The sequence below is a fragment of the Capsicum annuum genome, chromosome 10 (assembly GCF_002878395.1).
Source record: "Capsicum annuum cultivar UCD-10X-F1 chromosome 10, UCD10Xv1.1, whole genome shotgun sequence".
NCBI classification, from domain to species: domain Eukaryota; kingdom Viridiplantae; phylum Streptophyta; class Magnoliopsida; order Solanales; family Solanaceae; genus Capsicum; species Capsicum annuum.
Genome location: NC_061120.1, coordinates 97,742,392 through 97,755,133, shown reverse-complemented (window position 1 = coordinate 97,755,133; position 12,742 = coordinate 97,742,392).

Sequence of the window (12,742 nt, the reverse complement as noted above, 5' to 3'; positions counted from 1 at the left end):
ATCTAAAACATATCCAAAATTCAATATTTTAGATCATTTGTATCATTCTAAAAAAAATTTTGAAGTCAAGTTTACATGTTGTCAGGTAGACATTTTCAGGTTTACGCGACTACACTAAAAATATTATATCTTAATGTAGGACTACCGAAATCAAAAATTGCTTCATTCAAATCTAAAAAATATTCAAAATTCAAGATTTTAGAGCATTTGGATCATTCTAGAAAGTATTTTGAAGTCAAGTTCACATGCTGCCTGGCAGACATTTTAAGGTTTGCATGATTACACCAAAAATATTATATCTTGATGTAGGAGTACCAAAATTAAAATTAGCTTAATCCCACATAAAATAGACTTCCAAATCTAAAAAATATCCAAAATTCAAGATTTTAGAGCATTTGGATCATTTTAAAAAGTATTTTGAAGTCAAGTTCACATGTTACTGGGCAGACATTTTCAGGTTTGTGCAACTATACCAAAAATATTATATCTTCATGTAGGAGTACCGAAATTAAAATCCACTTAATCCCCCAAAACTAGACTTCTAAATCTAAAAAATATCCTAAATTTAAAATTTTAGAGAATTTGGATCATTCTAAATAATACTTTGAAGTCAGCTCAGGTTTTATTTTTCTCAATTTTTTCAGCTTTACGTGTCTTGTGATAGAAAACTCATAACTCGGAAAGTGAATGCTCGAACTATGAAATTTTTTTTTACTAATGATACTGAACTTAGAATGAAACTCTAAGCACATACGTTCCTCAGTGAAGAGGATCAAGTCATAACGTTCCCAGATGCTTGGACTGAGCCTCCCTCCATAATACTTTCAACTTTATCTATCAACTTGACAATTTGTTATCCTAATCTTTCACATATTTTGTTAGGCCTTCAATCTCCTTAGTCAAACTTGCAAGTTGTTCTTCCACAGTTAACGTATTAGTCACCATTGCTTGGATAGACACCGAATATGAAAGATTAAAACATGGATTTTCCCTCAAACTAAAATCTAAGTAAAATAGTTCACACGGAGTAACTAGAGAAGACTTAGTGATCCAGGCATGATCATCCCCAGGCATGATGTGGCCCTTAGTCTTAAATAGGCAAAGTCGAGCTAAAGTCTTCTCAATGATCTCAGCGATATTCTCCCCTTCTTCCAACTCATTTGAAATAAATCATGCCCCCTTTGAAGGCTGCAGATCAAATGCAGGAGCTGATACAGACGACACTTCAAGTGTTTGTTGTCCTAGTAAGTTTTCTTTGTTCCTAGTAATGGGCCCCACACTCTCCATGGTAACATCAAGTATGTTATCCATCTCAGAGGAAAACTTGGAGTGAGTAGCCTTAGTAACAACAAATTTGGAGTAAAACTTCTTGGATGCCATTTTAGTATTCTTAAAAATGATAATTAATACAAAGAGATAAGAGGTAGAGAAGGTCCTACTGGGCGTGCCAAAATTTGTAGACGACAAATTTTTCTAAATCAACAAAACAATAATCGAGACAGAAAAATTGAACTAACAAAATACAATATTTGATTTCAAATATTGTTAGTGTTACAATCTCTATGATAATCATCTGATTCTTCAAAGTAATATGAACTTGGACTTGAACTTGATTTGAATTCAAGGGCTTGAGTAGCTTGATCTTCAATATTCATCTTCGGACTTGAATTTGGATGTTAATTCATTACAAACACTTAGATGGTTACCATGAATGATAAATATAAACAAGTAACTTGATCTTGAACAAAATTTCCTTCGTTCTTGAACTTGAACTTGATATTGAGCTTGATTGCTTGAAACTTATAACTTGTAGAGAAATTATGGGTTTTTATCCATAAGCTCTCTTCTTGCTTTTTATTTCTCCAAAAATCCTCCTCTTGGTGAGTTATGAGGACCCCTATTTATAGTTAGAGGGCAAAGACTGATTTGATTGGTTGGTTTAAAATTGACCAATTACATTTTTTTGGTGAAAAGCTCTAATTTTATTGGCTAGAACATGTCATCTGCACACGTGGCATGATTTTAGTAGCTCATTTTATTTAACTTGAATTACCACATAATATCGACATATGTCATTCATTTAACTTGGATTGGCACATAATATTGACATACGTCATGTTTTTAGTGGCTCATTTCATTTAACTTAGATTGCCACATAATATTGACATATGTCATGCTTTCAGTGGCTCATTTCCTTTAACATGAATTACCACCTCATATTAAATTAACCTCATATATTTGAGATTAGATGATTAACCCAATTATATTAGTCATATTATTTGGACTATTTTCTTGAATTTAATATAGTCCAAATAAATATGTGAATTTAAATTTAATAAAATTTTAATACTCACACATGTAAATCACATTATGTAATATATATATATATATATATATATATATATATACAGTTAAAGCATCAGAAACTGATTAAGCAACGTAACACAAGAGAGTTGTTTAAACATCTGGAGATAGATGTTTTAGATATCCTTTAGTGTTTTTTTGTACAAATAAAAATGTATGTGGATTAATTATAAATATCTCAAACTAATTACAAATATCTCATCTTTTGTACTTTCTCTCTCTAAGATTCTCATACATACCAAAACATCGTTTTTAGATCGATTAATGCTCCTTAATATATGCCAAAAATTTAGCGGTTTCAAGATTTCAAAATTCAAATATTAACTGATCAAATTGCTCAACTTCATCATCTTCTTCAATTACTTTTGAGGTTTGTTCAATTTCTTAATTTTTTTCAACTTTACCAAATCAAAAAATTTTGATTTTCATTGTTGCATATGCGCAATTCTCAAACTCTTTGCATTGTAATGACATTTAAGTTTGAGCTTTGTTTATTTTTTCTTTAATTTATTTTTGAGGTTTTTTTTCATCTTTACGGTTTCAACTTTAAGATGTCTGGCTGTTTGTTTATTTTTTTCATCATCTTTTTCAAAAATCTAAGGTTTCTTTATTGCATATGCTTAATTCTCAAAATCAGCACGGCCTCGGTTTCCAAAGGTTTCCGATTTGCTTTTTAATCTATATTTTTTCTCCATTTTATGCACTCTTATGCATAGGTATGTTATGTATAGGGGTAAAGAAACACCTTTTTGGGAAGATCTACTATAATTTCTACTCCATATACATTGATACAAAATGTATATGGTTGACCCATTCTGCTATTATATACATGCAAGGTTATGAATAAGGTTTTTCGGTGGTATGTATATGGCTTGAAGAATTCCCATCTTATATGTGTAAGGATTATGTCTAAGTGTTGTCTGCGTTATGCAATTTATATGGTTTGACCCATTTTTTAGATCTTTCCTTCAGTTATGCTTCAACTTACTTAGGCATGTTGTGTATAAGTATATGGTTTACTAAGTTTACCTTAAACATTACTGTAGTTATATTTCACCATATTTATGTTATACATAAGCCTGTTATGTATAAGAATATGTTTTTATACATTACTATAGTCATGTTTTCTTTATACGAGTCTTTTTTTCTGTTTTAAAATTTTTTATGTCCCTTTATTTCATTAGGGTCTCTTTTTCTTTGGTTCTAAAATTTTCTAGGTGATTTATGTGGTAAATTTCCTTTTAGGAGTATATGTTTTGGAAAATTTTCCATAATTAAGGAATTCATTAATTACACATTAATAAAGTACAATCTTGGATAATTATTAGATTGATTTATTTCTTTAAATATTGTTAAAACAGTTAACTCATATACATAGATTATAATGTATAATTACGTGGAGGATGTATATGAACATTTATAATCCGGAAGAGAGAAAAACTAAATAACAAATCTAGGAGAAAAGGTAATTAAATACCAAACATCTAAAACTTATGTTGTTTACACTTAAAATTAATTGGAAACAAACTATTCTAAGATATGACTTATAATCTCTTATAATTCAATGAAAGTCCTAACACTCTGGACCAAAAAATTAACAAGTTTTTCATTGCCACTGGTTGATTTTCCTTCGTAACTAAGCCATAATTGATTCCCATTATGGGTGAACTTGTTATTGCCACCCCAGTAATTCGATGAATTAGATTGAATTTGTAAAGGATGCAATTCTTTGATCAGCATAGTTTGATAATTTTGATGATCATTAAGGCTCAGTGGGATGAATATAATATATTTTTGTCTTAATCTTTCCTTGAACAATATGACTACTATCTCCTTAGAAATATATGGGCGATTCCCTAGTCTGCTTTTGATTTTCCTCTTCCTCTTGTTGCATGTGTGAACTGATTCTGGTCAATTAGGAAGGGAAATTGGATTAATTGATAATCAAGATTTAATTTGTATCTATTACTTAATTATAATATTTAGTCTCAATTCATGTGAATGTGTTTTATGAGTAGCACGGAGTTTAACAGAAAAGAAAAAACTTTGAAATATGTTATCTTTAATACCATCATTTCATCAAAAGTAAAAGTAGAACATCAAAGATAAATTGTTAAAATTAATGAAAGATTTGCCACATTAATTGAGTGGAGCAAAACTTAGATTTTTCAAAGAATATCCGAAAGTTATCATCTAAACTGACATACAAAATTTATTTTTCCTTTTTTATTTGTAACCTTTTATTTCTCTTTTTGTTTGGGTAGAAGAGATGAGAAACGTTACCCAATTGACTTCCTATTAGTACGTGGTAGTGTAGGAAGTTTTTTTTTTGGTTAAAGAGGATCCTGACATTCAGAGATTAAGTTTTAGTATTACAACAGGTAGTAAGAGGCTGGGGGGCTCTCATTAGTCTGGGTAGGGAGATAATTTAAGTTAATTACATTATCAATAGTAACTTTTCTAGGGAAAGCATTTCCTAGTTTGTCTGCTGCTAAGGCTTCTACAGTACACAAAGAAGGAAGTGTCAAAATCTGCAGTTGATCAAAAGAAGTATTTCCAGTCCCGGTCCTATCTATTGAGTCCCAGTGACATCTTACATTTCCTGATCATCTTTATAATTTTAACTAAAATATATTTTTAATTGTTTGGTTCCATGAATATTTACTAATCTACATGCAAGTTCGAAGAACTTGAGGTAAAAAAAATAAAAAAAAATTAAAAAATCAATGGTTGGAGACAAACTAAGGTTTTGAATCTTGATAATTCATATTTGGCAGGGAAAAGTAAGAGACAGATATGAGAAATAGCTTTAGGAGAACAAAGTATTAAAATATATTTCATTCCGATATATTTAACGTGAGAAGAATTGCAATTTATAATACTTTTTATTTAGAGTTTGAATATTTACATTTAAGTTTTGTAATATTGATTTAATTTAAATCAATGTTACTTCAAAATCTATAAGAATAAGTATTGTTGTTGTTGTTGTTGTTGTTGTTGTTGTTGTTGTTGTTGTTATCATTATTACTGTTATTATTATAATGAAAAAATTAATAAAAATTCAATGATTGGAGATAAACTAAGGTTTTGATTCTGGATTATTCATATTTGGCAGGGAAAAGAAAGAGAAAGATATGAGAAATTGCTTTAGGAGAAAAAAGTATTAAACATATATTTTATTATGATATATTTAACGTGAGAAGAATTGTAATTTATAATACTTTTTGATTAGCGCTTGAATATTTACATTTAAGTTTTGTAATATTGATTTAATTTAACTCAATTTAGCTTCAAAATCTATAAGAATAAGTATTGTTGTTGTTATTACTATCATTATTATTGTTGTTGTTGTTGTTGTTGTTGCTGCTGCTGTTGCTGTGTTATGAAATATAAAATAAGAACAAGAAGAATAGTTAGAGAAGAGAGAGTGGTTATTATTTCTATTAAGAGGTTTCTTGATGGGGTTAATTACAATGAAGAAAAACCCCTTTATTTATAAGGAAAAACTAACCTTGGGGTTTCTAACTTTTCCATAAATAGACATTCACTATACATGGTAAAGTAGACATTCATTATATATGATAATATATTTATAACACTCCCCCTTGAATGTCTCCTTGATAGATAATGTTTCTCGTTAAAACCTTACTAGAGAAAACCCACTGGGGAAAAAATCTAGAGAAGAAAAAAGAGTACACATCTCTAATAATACGCATATAGGCTGCCTCATTAAAAATCTTACAAGAAAAATCCGGTGGGACAAAATCTCGTAAGGAAAAAAAGTACAGCGCGTATTAACTCCTCCTAATGAAAACATTCCTGAACCTTTGTGTTCCAATTTGTGCACCAGTTGGAGGAGACTTGGTGAATAAATCAGTCACACTGTCACTTGAATGAATCTGTTGCACGTTAATGTCCATATTCTTTTATAGCTCGTGTGTATAAAAAAGCTTTGACAAAATGTGTTTTGTTCTATCTCCTTGAGTCCTCCTTTAAGTTGTGTTGTGCCTGCTGCATTATCCTTATATAAAATCATGGGTACTTTGTCATATTTCAAACCACATTTTTCTCGAATAAGATGTATTGTGGACTTCTACCACACACACTCTCGACTTGTTTCATGAATAGTTATTATCTCAGCATGGTTTGATGAAGTAGCTATGATAGAATGTTTTGTAAATCTCCAAGATATGGTAGTACCCACCCACTCAACCCCAATATAAGAACACATAGCTTATTTGAGATCGAGCTTTATATGGGTCAGATAAGTACCCAATATCAGCATAACCAATAAGATCGGGATTACAAGCGTTAAAATAAAATAATATCATGTATTTTATCCCATTTTGATGTCTCATAGTAGAAGCATAGCTACACTTTGCTAACAAATTAATTGAAAATGTTATATCAGACCTTGTAGAACTTACAAGATACATGAGTGCACCAACTGTACTAAGATGTGGTACTTTATAACCAATCCAAATTGGTATATTTCTCATTTCAGCAAAAAATCTCTTGCTTTTGGAAACTCCCCAAGAGTTTCAATAATTTTCAAACTATAAGCTTCTGTAGTATAAGGATTATAAATAAGTTTTCCAGAAACTTTTATATCTTCAAACATCTTGAATCCTTAAAAAAGATTTCATATAAATTTTGTCAAGTGACAATATTCAACATTTCATGAGTGACATCTTCAGGTATCTGGACTGCAAATCAAATAAGTATTATGCTTACCAAGACTCATCCTTTCATTCACTTGATAAATATTTCTACGCCAGCATGCTTAAATAAATGTAGAATTTAGATTCTCGTATTTTTTGTAATATTACCCCAATATTTTATTAAATATACTGATGATATATCATTTCGTATCGATTCACAGTGTGACATAACATTTTGACATCTCATCACTTCATTATTTTCAAGTACCTGAACCTCCCATAAGGTTTCATGAACTATTATGTTGTAAGCTCTTCAAGAACACATTTCCTTCTTATTATGATTATTTACTCCTTATCCTTTTCAAGGATTATTTTATTTAAAATCGATTGGTCTATCATGCTTTACGTATGTATAAACTTTGCCCTTTAGGGACATAAAATAAGAGCACTTGCAACTTACATATGAGATTAAATTTGAGTCAGCAAATACTACCGGCATTTGACTTGAATTATCTTTTGAATAAGGATTTGATGATAATTCATAACATATTTCATAATGGCTTATAATCTCCCCCTTATCTTAAGAAAACTAGCATACATCCTCCATCGACTTTGGGAAATCCATCTTTGTGCATAATGTTATATTCATTAATCATATATACCGCACATAAAACTATTAGATGGACAACATGTGGTTCCTGACTCAGAATTAACTTTGAGGGATAATTAATCATAATTTATTGGTTTGATGCATACAAGTACTTTTGTATATAATATTTCAAATCAACACATGAAGTTTTTGTTCTCATTAGCAATGGTTCATCTATTTATCAAAGACATTCTATGCCAAATCAACATTATCAAGATGAACTGTCATGATTACACAATTTGAAAATTATGTTCTTAACTCAGTTTTACTGAGTAAGAAATTTTATGAATGTCAAAATGCAAGTTAATAATAAACTCAAATGTGATCATCTTATATCAATGCATCGTAATAGATCACATGATGGGTGAACTGGCCCATATTCATTTTTTATATTTTTCAGATTTTGAGTGATTGAATCCCAACATTAGTTGGTCCAACCAACTTATCATGAGAACAAGAAACATAAACAATTCTTGAAGAATCTTATATTTCTTCAACATATGTCTAATACTTAATATTCACATCTTCGTAATGCCAAATTATTTATGTTAATAGATTAAATAATTTGTATTAGTAACTCGAAGTTACTATAACATGTGCAAAAATTCTTTAGTAAACATCAGGTTTACTATTAAATTAATTTCATATTTACTAATTTGAGAGTAAATTTCAGAGTTCTACTATTTCAGAAATAAACCCTGCTCAATTATTCTACCTCTTCAAGAGGCAGATCGTGATATCTTCACAATCAAGAACATGTTCGTATTTATATTGACTAAATACAGACACTTCATTCCAGGGGTATGAATTTGTATTTATAACAATCAAAATTCTCATTCCCAGTAATGGAACATAATCGTGCCTTAAGCCTATCAAATTGTAAGACCCTGCAAAATACTAAGCTTAATTCAATCTATTAAGATTGTGTAATACCTTGTACTTTTTCCTATATAATTTTATCTCAAGAATGTCTAGTATTAGCTTATAAATTGAATAATGGTTATTACAATAGGAATTTTTAAGATTTTCACTTTTGGTTATGTGAGAAATTCAATAAGCTTTTCATCGATATAAGATTCGCCCAAATCCGATAACTGGGTCAGAAGTTATGACAATTTTAAGTTCCCGTCGTAAAACAATGCCATATTAGTCAGTGGCGTGCCGCGCCACAAGAGGAAATGGCATTTGAAAAATTCCAGTAGAGTTCCATGATTATGGTGCATCGCGCCAGTGCCCAAATTCATAATTGTCCGTTTTCCAGTGTCTCAGCGCAATTTCCCCTATGTCGCGACAAAGTTTCAGGTCGCAAAAGAAGAGGCAATACAATGGCTCCGGTCGCGCCATCCCTCAGTTTTCCAATTGTTAAATTCCTATGACATGGTGCAATAGCGCCGCGTCGCTCCAGGGGTTTAGTTCGGAAAAATTTTACTGAAATTAAATGACGCGTCCAGGGTTAAAAGGGTAAACTTTCCACCCCTATTTAATCCTTTTAACACGTGATTCAGCCACTTTTCACCCAAAATATACTAGTTTCTCTCAATTTTCTCTCAAGAACAAGCTAGGGTTTTCATAGAAGATCCAATTTCAAAAAGGTTTCACCATCAATCTTCACGAAATCACAAACTAAGGTATGTATAGTGTTCATTCATGGACTCCTTTCGTCCATAAAGCCCGAGAATTCCTTTTTTAAATTTAAGTTTATGGATTTTCTTATGAATTTCATGATTGGGCTGCTCTTGTTCATGTGTATAATGAGAAATTAATTCTACTCCATGTTGGGTGATAAATTCTATAGGGTTAAATTATTATAGATATAGATTCATGCATACCTATGACTAAACCCTTGAATAATGAAATTAGAATTGAACCATGAGGTTTAATTATTGTACAATGATGTTTACATGTACCATAACTACAATATGTTTGATTAAATGCCTGGATGAAGGAAAAGTACCTAACTAGCATGATACCATGAAATCCCCACATATGTACAAGTTATGCCTATCACATGTTTTGATGAAATGCTTCTATAAATGTATTATAGATTATGATATTAGTTATATGTTCAAGTAAGTTATGCTTGGTCAATTTCCTTCCATCGAGTCCTAGGGATACACGTACCCAAAACATTAGCTGTGTGCCTAGAGCCATGTCATGTTTTCACGTTACTCTCAGTCAAGCTATGAATCCTTAGACTTCAGACAGCCTTATGACTCAGGAAATCTCCATGATCTCATGAACTCAGTAAACTATCAGATATCAGTAGTATTTTTTCAGTCAATGAAATTCAGTAACTCAGCCCATGTTCAGTTCAGTAAATCATGTTCGAATTCCATTCAGATGGGAGTAGAAATTAGCACCGGGTGAACCCAAGGATAGGGACATACACTATCAGATGAAGGTATGATCCTAAGTAGTCATCCTTGCATTCCAAAACTATGTAGCCAGCATAGATTAAGACATCAACACTATCGATGAGGGATGATGAGGTGGATAAGCACTGTCAGATAAGGGCCCCACCGTTCTCATAAAGGGGACACTATCGGATGAGGGTCACCAATAGCTTGTCCTTACCAGTGGCGCGGTATTGACACCCTTCTAATTGGGGTTACAGATTGTACCCCAACTCATCCATAATAGCGTATCGGGGTATGTCGGTTAGATAACTACTTCTCATAGTTTCATATTACAGAATCAGGATTGTCAGATATAGTCAATCAGTCTCAGTAATAGAACTCAGATAATTCTTCAGATTTTAGAAATGTCAGATACAGTACGAAACTCAGATAGTTCCATCAGATTCAGGACTATCAGATACAGTCACTCATGTTATCAGTTATATTCAAATTCAGTAATGATGTTCTCACAGTATTAGTGTCAGTTGTTATGTCTCATACATGTATTCTCATATTCATCATAGTTAGCCAGTTATTATTATTGTTTATAATATGAACCCCTTTCATTCAGCCTACCTCACATGCATACCAGTACATTCAAAGTACTGACGCATTTGTGCTATGGTGTCTTATACCATAGGTTTAGAGACACGAGCTCCAGAGCAATAGTAGATTCCAGATATCTGCAGACAGAGTTGGAAATGAGTCCTCATCTTTTGAGGATATGATTATTTCCCTATTATCTCATTAATAAATTTATTAGTTTGAGTTAGTTAGGGACATGTCCCATCAACTCCTTACTCAGACCGATCAGTCAGTTAGAGTCTTTCTAGACTATCATATTTCAGACTTCAGTATGTTTAGTTTTGTTTTGGGTATTCTATTACCCCCACACATATGTTATATCATTAAGATCATGTTCAATATTGAACCTTATGGCCTTTCAGTTCATGTTTCCATATTATAAAGTATTTTATGTAGTATAAAGGTACAGATATCAGTCATGGGTTAGCTTGTGGTCCTTTGAGGTCATGAGCACCGTGTAGCATTCCGGGTACCAGATTCGGGGCGATATAGCATTTCAATGGGTCCTAAACTTAGAATATTTTACCTAAGTACTCAGACTTAGTGTCATTTTAACCTATGAAGGTTGGTAGTCTTATTTTGCGACCTTTATATCTATTAAATATTGATGTTTAGGTTGATTCATGATCAGAAGTATCCGTAGGTATTTTCAAATAAGTTTTGGATTTTTTGGACTTTGTTTGAAGCTCCTTTGAAATCCCAAAACAGTGAATCAATGCGATCTTGGCACGCCACGTCGACTATCATGTTGATTGTTATTTTCCCCAGCTACCAGCGTCTAATTCTAGTGAATCGATGCGAACATGGCATGATGTGTTGGCTATTGCATCAATTCCATCGATGCGCCGTGTCGACCTGCGTGTCAGTAACCCAGTTTTTAGTCATTAAAAGACCGCATTCTTAGGGGTATTTAGGTCTTTTTCCCTTAATTCTCAGCCCCCAAAACACAAAATTAAACTCCCTATAGAGAAAATATAGTCATTCTTTCTCAAATTTGCTTAAGAACAAAACCCTAGAAAATTTAATTTCAAATCAATAACTTAAGATTCAACCATAAGCTTTCAGAAATTCTTCAATAAAGGTATGTGAAGTGTTCATCCAAGGATTTCTTCCACCCTTGGAGCCCAAGAATCTCTTTTGAACTTCAAGTAATTGATTTTATGATTTTCATGGTTGGAATTAAAGTGTATCCATGATTGTTGTTTGGATTAAGCTCCTAATTCACGATTATATATATGTATCTCATGTGAAATTGATCATTATGTGTGTAGATTCATGTGAATCCATGATAAACTCTTGACTTGTGAAATTAGAGATGAATTATGATGCTCACTTGTTGTTCAATACTATGTGCATATACTATGCTTACCAACTGCTTGATAAATTGTCCATGTGAACTATTAAGAGAATGAAATCATGTCACGTTAGCTTATGTTCAAGTTATATCGTGCAAGTTCTTGTCAAAATGCCCCAATGAATAAATGATGATCAAGTTCATAATTTATATGTTTCTTGTTATGCCATGTCTCTTAATTTATGATATCGATTCTGGGGGTACTTGTACCCAATAATTTAGCTGATTACTTAGAGTCGTGGTCCGTCATAGAACAATATCAATAACGACATGATCAATAGTACTCTCAGTCAGTTACAGAACTCAGGAAAACTCAGTAGAATCCATATTAGTCCAGTCTAATTCAGTATCCAGTTCAGACCTTAGTAAACTCAGTCAGCTAACAGAATTCAATATTATTCCGTAGTCAATGAAACTCAGTGAACTCAGTTTAGTTCAGCTAAATAATAATCTTAGTAACCATTCAGTCCATTCTAGTATAGACTAGAAATTAGTTCAGTGTCTCTTCAGTTGGGAGTAGGATTCAGCACCGAGTTAACCCAGGGATGGGGATATTTCTGTCAGTAGAGGGTTTGACCCTTAGCAGCAATCCCTGCGTTACAGAACTACGTAGATAGCATAGGTTGAGGTATCTTTCTGCCAAAGGTTGAGGTATCTTTCTGCCAAACATTATGAGGGTTGAGTTAATACTTCTCATTCGAGTTATCCTACCAGCGAGGGTTGACGAAAGATC